The sequence below is a fragment of the Andrena cerasifolii genome, chromosome 2 (assembly GCF_050908995.1).
Source record: "Andrena cerasifolii isolate SP2316 chromosome 2, iyAndCera1_principal, whole genome shotgun sequence".
NCBI lineage: Eukaryota > Metazoa > Arthropoda > Insecta > Hymenoptera > Andrenidae > Andrena > Andrena cerasifolii.
This window is the reverse complement of record NC_135119.1, coordinates 17,767,155-17,776,510: the sequence shown is the minus strand read 5'-3', so window position 1 is coordinate 17,776,510 and position 9,356 is coordinate 17,767,155. Positions and strand designations below refer to the sequence as shown.

Genomic DNA, 9,356 nt, shown 5'->3' with positions numbered 1-9,356 from the left:
ATTTTGAGTTACTGAGGAAGTCGAAATAACTGATACCAGCGTACCATGCGCACCGCTGCATGGATGAGAATTGGGAATACCGCCATTTTTCCGTGATAAAAGACTGTTTAAAAAAACTTGTTCTTCAAAGTTCAGGAAATACTGTATACATGGCAAAAAGGTCATTCCAAGTGATCGCATACATTTCCTGTAAAAAGTTCGTAAACTACCGCTCGTTTGGGACCGGTCAAATAATATTTAAAACAAAATAGTTTGTATACAAAAGGAAAAGAAGGGGTAAAACAAGGGGAAGGGAGTACCCGGGTTTGAACCGGGGACCTCTCGATCTGCAGTCGAATGCTCTACCACTGAGCTATACTCCCCGTTGAAGTCCAATTAAACAATACTTTTCACACAGCGCCATGGCATATTATATTATTCGATAAATATATTTTATTGTTCTAAAAATCTACTCAATTTCAAAATAGGTGAAACATTAATTTCATTAAAAGTTTTATTATAATTACTACTCAAACTCCAACGCACAATATTGATGTTTAAAAAGACTATTACGTAAATTAAAGGTTAAGAAAGTTACTTATTAAATAACTATAGAATACTCGGTGGCGGATTTAATAGGGCAGCTGATGAGCAGTTGCCGCCCAGGACCAATAAAAAAATTATGATAATTATAAACACTACATTTTTCCGTACTACAACACTTGGCCCGTTTTTAGTAAACTACCTCTTCATTTTCCTGAAAAATGGGCCCCTGCTCAGGAGGCCCCCGTAGGGCCCTATCTTAAAAAAAAATTACGATTTTAACCAAACACTGTATATTTTTTTGTACTATTACACTTAGCCTGTTTTTAGTAAACTACCTTCATTTTCCCTCCAAAATGGGCCCCTCGGAACGTTTACCACCTGGGCCTTTTTTTAAATCCGCTACTGAGAATACCGCTATTCGATTCGAAAGTGTATTACAATTGAACTTCTTTTAATAAACCAACGAACGTATAATGTACGATGTATACACCAAACAATCAGTAGGTACCTATAATCCAGGATCAAGGAACAACCTGTTTTTAAAATATTTATGTCTAAATCGTCGGGTGGTTGCTCAACAGACAAATGAATGAAAATCGCAGGTATTTTGTACCCATAGATTTCATAGTGATTGCAGGTCATCAATGACTGACAGGGGGTAGTTGAAAAACAGCTCTTGTTGTCATACAAATAGCCATGAGCTCGGCCCCCCGTAAGGCAGGAACGGCGACAGGTAGAGTAATATAGTGAGGACCACCTAGTGGCTTCATGACTTAGCCATATGCCACCGTGACTAAGGCACACATGGCCGGGAATCGATGTGTATTGAGCCCCATAAGGGTGCAGAATTCTTCAAAAGGAACTCGTGACGCCACCGCGTTAAAAGAGCGTCGACGTGACATGGGTAACTTGCTTCTGGGTTTTTTTTCTTGTTTTCATGAACGTCGGGAGAACAAATTAGGAATCGTGTCATTTTTTGAGTGGTCACATGGCAATAAATCATAATTCTTACAGACTGACGACCATACTACACGATTTTTATTTTATTGGAATATGCGTGGAAAAATTTGTATGACATAAGTATTAAAATATTCATCAGTACTCTGCCAATAGTTTAGACCTTTACACATAGTTCTTTCAAATTAGTACATATTTGTTTATTTAAAATAGTCATAACATTATAAAAGTTGCATGGAAATAACTTGTTAAAGTAATCTCTATTCTACCATAGACTAGTGTTAATTTTAGCCTAACTCTGAATGAAATTTTTTATAAATTAAAATTGTAATATTTAAACATATAACACCGGAGACAATTACTACATTGAAAATGATTCAACTTTGACACGTACAAATAGTTAAAGATAAATCGGTGTATTTGACAATCCGTATTCTCATTAATTCGAAGAAACCTTGTCATCTTTTTAACATTTAACAATTTTTAATCTTCGTTAATCATCCATTCCCTAACTTTTTATATTTTTCTTCATACAGCACATTCTACTTACACCCTTGTTAGCAGGAACGTCAGTAATACCTACCCATCCAGTATCTGTTTCTCATGTTTGTGAAAACTGTGATCATGATTCATGAACCCTTGCTTCGCTATTAAAAGCCACTTTTAATATCAGACGCGATATCTGTATCGATGTAACTGCTCCGAGGATTAACATCCATCCCCAATACTCCGCTGTATTCCGAAACAACGATGACACTTCAATGATTGAGAAGCAATAGTCGAATTCGAGGAACAATAGACGGACCAGGTGTTAATTGGGAAAAAATAAAATGAATCTACATGGCAAGGTTCGTCTTTGCAGCTTTCCACTCGGTACGCGAATTAATCCATCAAAAACGGTCACGATATAACTCACGCCCGCCTTTCACCACCCCTTTTGCTCACCTTCTAAACTTTCGAAATTGATTGCGCAGCTTATTTAAATACACGAACGGCTCGAAATTCGGAAACTTCTTCTCTGTTTGGTGCAAGTTTGAAGAAATCTACATTGCTGGAAATATTACTGCAACGATGTGTCTACAATAGGGCGGTCCTTATTTTTCGATTTCCGATTTTTGTTGCCTTACCCCCCTAAATTCTGACACTTGGTGCAAACAAAAATGATATGTGCAAAATTTCAAAGTGATTGGACAAAGGGAACTCGTGCCGCATCTCAGTCAAAGTTTTGAAATTTTAGTGAGATCTGGTCAATTTCGAACATAATTTTGTTCGGCTGTTTTGTAAGTATTAGTGAATATTTTTTTAATGTAAGTATAATTTCTTAGGTGTATAATGGTAACATTTGAGTGTGACTTCAAACAGTGTATTCAAAAATTTTTACCATTAAAATTTTTAAAATTCAAAAATTTTGAGTATAATGTTTGAAGTCACATATATATGATACCATTATACACCTAAGAAATTATACTTTTATTAAAATATATTCACTGATACTTTAAAAAAAGCTAAACAAAATTATGTTCAAAATTGATGAAAAATCACTTAAAATTCAAAACTTTGACTGAGATGCGGCACGAGTTTCTGTGCTCCAATCACTTTGAAATTTCGCACATCACATTTTCTCATCAAGTGTCACAATTTAAGCTAAGGACCGCCCTAGTCTACAGGTGTTTTTGCTAGGTGCTTTGCAGCAGACATTCTAGGGTTGTAATTAATAAAAATAATAATTGTGGGACATAATACATGCACTGTATGAAAAAACTTTCATATTAGTATTAAACACGTTGTGTTCATCTAAGTGGGATATGTTTTTTTTGTATTTTGGAAATTGTTTGTCCTGAAAAGAACATCCTGGACTGTGATGTTAATGAAGAGGTATGGCAACTATAACACGTAATTTACTGCGATTTCCAATTCTATTCCTCGAGTTGAAGATGTATGATTGGTATTTCGAGAGACTAACAGTATTCGAAGTGAATGCATTAAATTACAAATTTAAGTTAGATTGACATCTATTTACAATAATTTCCTTCGTAGGTATTTCCAAGTCTTCTATGATCTTCTTGAATTTCTGGAAACATGGCTACGTACGAAAAGCTGTTACTCATACAAAATGCAAAAGCACCTGTGACTCGAGCACTTAGATCAGTTCTTACCACCTGTCTACCTCGAAGACTATTCTGGCTTCGAACCAGCTGGCACCATTAACCTAAATATGTGTCGTTCATTACGAAGAGAGTTCCTAGTAGATAAATTAATCACGAGCTTCCCTCATGCATTCTTCGTGACTATCGACCTCGAAATCCCTTGATTCGATAATTCAGGGCTGTATGAAAGATTCAGTTATCATAAGGAAGTCGTTTCCGAGATTTATTTTTACACCCCAACACATGATCCCCTCGATTATGCAATAATTCGTACCACTTCATTAGATTAGCATTGATTCTCTGTCCATTAATTATTAAACTTAAGGGATGTTCAGCAACTCGGAAATTCATACAAATTTAGAACGTTGCAGAAATGTAGTTCAAACGAGGCTAACAATGCACCTAACCACTTTTAGGGGTAAAAACACCCCCTCAATGAAATTATGAGTTTTCATATTATCGTGAATATCTGTGAAAGCGTAAAAGATATGGGAAAAAGTTTAATTTGAAGTTGCATGGTTTTCAATATCCTACAGTAAGGTGGTAAAGAATTTTCGAAGAAATTAATGTCCCAAAATTTATCCCCACCTTTTTCGAAAATTCTTTACCTCCATATTGTAGGATATCAAAAACCATACAATTTTGAATTAAACTTTTTTTCGATATCTTTCATGGTTTCACAAATATTCACGATAATATGAAAACTCGCATTTTCTTTGAGGGGGTGCTTTCACCCCTAAGACTGTTTCATTCCCAAAACGGTTACGTTGTTAGCATCACTTGAACTACATTTCTGCAAAGTGTCACATTTTTATGAATTTTCCACTGCCGGCCATCCCTTGCCAGTGAAACTTACAAGTAACTCCAATAATCCCCAGAAATCTGAAACTCCTCTTAATTTCTTCCAACCAATGCCTATTTGAACCAAGTAAAAATAAACGGAACGATCATCAATTGCCTTCCAGATTCCTTTTCGGTTTATAAAATTCCCCAAAATGTCAAATTCGCTGGTTACAGAATTCCTTCGCCCCTCGCCACTTTCAAGCCAAGCTTCCAGATGGAAACTCCGATTATAGCCCAATCATTGCCCAGGCTGCGTTTCCCCGCTCGCAGCGAATTAAGAACCTTATCGCCGAGTTATCTAGGACTTATCGATGATCGTTGGAAGCATACCCGGCTCCGTCGCGTCGCGGGCGAGGAGCGCGCGCGAGCTGACGGCGCCTAAGTTGACGCGCGTGTTCCGGTGGCACCGGTACCAGGTAAGCGTGAAAACGGAAATGGGACGCGTCTCGCGGACGTGTGCTTGGTCGCGCGTGCACAGATGAGTCCACGGCGGAATACGTGGCGTGCGTGTGGACCGACGTCGATGCGCCCGCACACCGCTTCCACACCGGCTGCCGGCCGAGTGTAGGATCAATATAAGCGATGACATAGCGAGAGCTCATCTTTAAGCCACGCCCGCGAGGCCGCGAGCACCAATGCAGCCAGGATCCACCGGCCGCGCGACCAATAGGCGCCCGGCATCGATTTTTCGCGGGCTCTTTTTTTCGCGAAAGTGAATTTCTTCGCGATGCTGACGGGAGTGCCGTCGAGCGCAACAGAGAGACGCTGCGTCGGTGGGAAGGCGGGGGTGGGTGGCGGAGGGGTGGTTAGGCGGCCCGACGAAGAGGGAACGCCGAAGGGATAGGGGCGAAGTCGGATGGCAGAGAAATAGAATGAGGCGCTACGCGGATGGTAGCGGTGGTGCAAGAGAGGGAGATAGGGGGAGTGGAGGAGGAGACGCCCGTGGAAAAGGCGGAGGATGAGGATCGATGAGGACAGGGTGACTCTTCCAGGGGTAAACGAACCCCCATTTCATCTACCCTTCGCGCTGTTATCGGCTGTCCCTTTTTCAATCGGCGGAACCCCTGCTGCCAGGGGTATCGAGGTACCCCGCAAGTTCATCTGCATGCGTGGGCTGCTGCCTGTTGCAACACGCGAGCGCACGCCGCGATGTCCGTGCCGTTCGTCACGGGGCTTTTTTCCACCCTTGTTCACGCACTCGTTCGGGAACAGGCGACGACAAGCGAGCCCGTCGGTCTGGAGTATTATTCTCGAACGTCGGTGAACAGCAGCGATTCGGAGAGGTATCGGTGGCGTTAAACGGGTTGAGAGGGTGGAACGGGGGTGGGAATGTTTCTTGGGGTTGAGCTTGTAGGGGATCGAACGTGTTAGCGTTGAAGTGATTGCAATTTTGTGAAAGACGCTTTTTGCGGCACTCGGTTACTAATAGTCTCGTGGTCTTATGTAGCTAATTGAGTAATGTGGAGGAAATTTCTGTTACCTAGATTCCGGGGGTTTTAAGATGTTGATAAAGTGATTTTGCGAATATTTTAGATGATACATAGGTACGTATTTTTGTAACTGAAGCTTTGAAATTTTTATAGCGTTTCCTTTGCAGGGAAAACTCGATTTTAAGTAATCGTTCGAAATAAAATACTTTCCTTACTGATTAACTAAGAGGCAACAGCTTATAGTGAATAATTTCGTAAACATCTCACTGAGCAGGTAACAAGACTGTCTTCAATTATAGGACCAAGTATGGCACTCGTGCTTTGAAATAATTAATCCATTATCTCCGCTATCTGACATTATTGTATAACGCCTATTGTTATGATTGGCATTTTCCAAGTTAATTATAGAACGCAGCGTACATTTACCTTTTGTTATCGACTACCTTATAACGTTTATGAATGACGCAGAATCTTATTCAAAGCCAATTGCATTTTGCTCCACAGTCGCTTGTAAAGTGTCTTCATTCAAATTTAGAGCTGTACGTTTTTGGACATAATATTTTTAACGTACCCTTAGCGCTCATTTCTACTATTAATCGCCCATCTGGTGTATATATATTTTGCAGCTACAGTGGCGTTATCTTAATTTCTGAACTAAAATGAAGCACGTAACTGAATACCATTGAAAAGTTACTGATTTACTTTAGTTTAACTTCTTCTTCAGTGGGTAGGTGCAATCAATATTAAACTTGATCAAAGATTCATTGTACAAGTTCCAACGGAATAAATGATATTTCTTGCGGTAACAACTTCCACAGAAGCGACTGAACAGAATATACTCTGCACCAGCTGCCCTCTATTTGGTCACAGTACAATGTTCTGCCGTAGAAAATGTTGATACCTACATAATTCTTCTTCCTAGTTCCCCACGCGAAATATAATTTTTGGTTTTCTACTTTCGATCTTTACGTATTAGCAATACACTCTATCATATTGATAAAATGATAGATATAATAGAATTAAAAATATGCTTACGACATGCAGGTACGCTATCTGGCTTGCATAACAGAATGGTGATGTTATATTTTTATGATGCATAAAAAAACATTAATTAAGTGTTTAAAAATCCTACAGGAAACTCTTGCAATTTGAAACTTCACAATTCATGCAACTTGAAAAGCAATACGTTGGAAATGCAGATCTTGTATTCGAGTACAAACGTTTTGCCATCGTATCGCCATCTATTGACGGACTAGAGAAGTTTACCCGCACACAGACTGTACACGAACGAGGTATAGGATGGCCTTTACTTTCTATTGTAGTTTTACACCGTAATGTGTCAAAGTAAATTTAAAAACTTTCTCACCTTTATAAACCGAAGCAATCTGTAATTATCATTAATTATTGTATAATGTATAATATTTTAGTAAATTATTAATAAATTAAATATTATATTGTTAAGATGCAATTTATACCAATAGTATTGTAAATTTAAGATAATGTATTTGCAACATTTACATATTTCATCCATTATAGTGTTGCTATTCGATTCAACGTTTGGCGTATTTTAAAACTATAATGTAGACGTAATTTGTAATATTTATAAAAATACAGAAAATTAGGTAAAATATTTAATTTGACGAACCTTGTAAATTTCTGGTTGAAAAGATGGACACCGTACATCTGTAATACGAACTTTTGAAATAATACGGCTTTTACTAAAAAATGAAATTAATACCAATACTAACCGCCAGATGGCGAGTTTTCTCGCTTCTAAAAATGGTACAGTGCGGCTATAATTGTGGGAGCTTTAGAACGTATTGTTACTCTGGTCTCCCTTCAAAACACGCATAAATCTTTCGCCTTTTACTAAAGATTTCCGTGGAGGGGGACAATTGATGAGTCTATACTCTAATTTTTTTGTAGTACCCGACGAAAGTTGGGTCATTATAAGTATGAAAACATAATATATAATTGTTGTGTGTGTTGTAAGATAAGGAAGAGTAAAAGACTGTTTTTTTACATTTACTCCCTGTTTCTTTATTTGTATTTTTAAGAGGTAAGAAAATATATTCGCCTCTAATAAAATGCATGCTCCAGAGATGTTTATAAAATTATTTGCATTTTGCACCTCCGATCATTTTCAAATAGAAAGAAGGATATGTTTAGAAGTGTTGTTTTGTTCTTATGTATATAAATGCATATATAAATTAGTTTGCAACACAATAGAATGTTCGCTAGAAGAGATATTAACTTGTGTACGATTTTTATTACCCTTCTTTATAAATTTATTGTTATTATAAATATTTTGTAACAAATTCTCTATTAAACCAAATATTTAATTACGTATTATGTATATCTTTTAAATTCAGCATACCAAAAAAAAACATATGTACTATGTATGAATTATATTATGACCATCGTGAATCTTGACAAATGGAACAAAAACATCGTTATTTTATCCATAAATTCGTTACAACTGCTTTATACGAATGTAAATTTTACTTCGTCATTCATAGAAAATTTGCATTACAATTTTTCTATTTCGCCATTACTGGTTGGTAACTCAGTGTCATTGTTTTTTTGTGCTACTAAGCTACTAATTGCAAACAGAAAGCGTGGCTTGTGAACATACATATGTATGCACATGTAACATATACAAATGTTTCTAAGCATTTAATGCATACAGTCATGTACAATATATAGACACAGGGCTGCATTTATACTTTTAGAGGCCCTAGGCGCAACATTATTACGAGACCTCAAAAGAACAAGTCTATTTGAGTTAATGAAATGCATACTCATTTTTAAAATGTGGCCCTAGCTTGCGTCTTGTAGTAAACCCGACCCCGCTTAGATATATGTGTGTAACAAATAGGCATCTATACATCCTACCAAGGACTAAGTCAAATATATCCCGCTAGGTGGAATTCCTTCTCGCTTATATGAATACACTGCCGTAGTATAAGAAGACTACCAGAGGGGTTTAAAATTATGCTCAAGTTTCTATCCCATACGCATGGGTCTCCCATCTGCGGGGGACTCTGTAGGGAGAGGAGCGTTGATGATGAGTCTTTAGACTTTAACCCAGACCTAATTCAGCATTGGGTTCTTGAGAGGAGAATTATAATACAATTTTTTTGGTTCGTCGAAGATTAGAATCAAGGAGCAAAGTAATAATATATATAAGCTACTTCTAAAAATCCTAAACCAGTCCTCCTACATGATTGTGTTGTCCTTTACATTCTAAAGGGAAAAGTTGCCTGCATTTCACAACACAATTTAGAAAGATTTAAACAAATTTTCTTTTGTGCAATGTTTTTAATTGACTGTTGTAATATCATATAAATGTAATAAATGAAACATGTGCGTTAATTATTTGTGTTCATAATATTCCACTATGCCGTTTTTATTCCCTCAAATTCAGTATGTACTGTATTCTATATTGTTATGA

At 37.5% G+C, this 9,356-nt stretch overlaps 2 non-coding genes across 2 annotated transcripts; one reads left to right on the top strand and one right to left on the bottom strand.

Moving 5' to 3' along the window:
* Positions 1-290: 290 nt before the first annotated feature.
* On the bottom strand, positions 291-362 carry Trnac-gca (transfer RNA cysteine (anticodon GCA)). Its single transcript has one exon. It is a non-coding gene; the product is annotated as a tRNA-Cys (tRNA).
* A 7,363-nt stretch (positions 363-7,725) lies between these two features.
* On the top strand, positions 7,726-7,848 carry LOC143366537 (U5 spliceosomal RNA). The gene has a single exon (XR_013084758.1). It is a non-coding gene; the product is annotated as a U5 spliceosomal RNA (small nuclear RNA).
* The last annotated feature ends 1,508 nt before the right edge of the window (positions 7,849-9,356 follow it).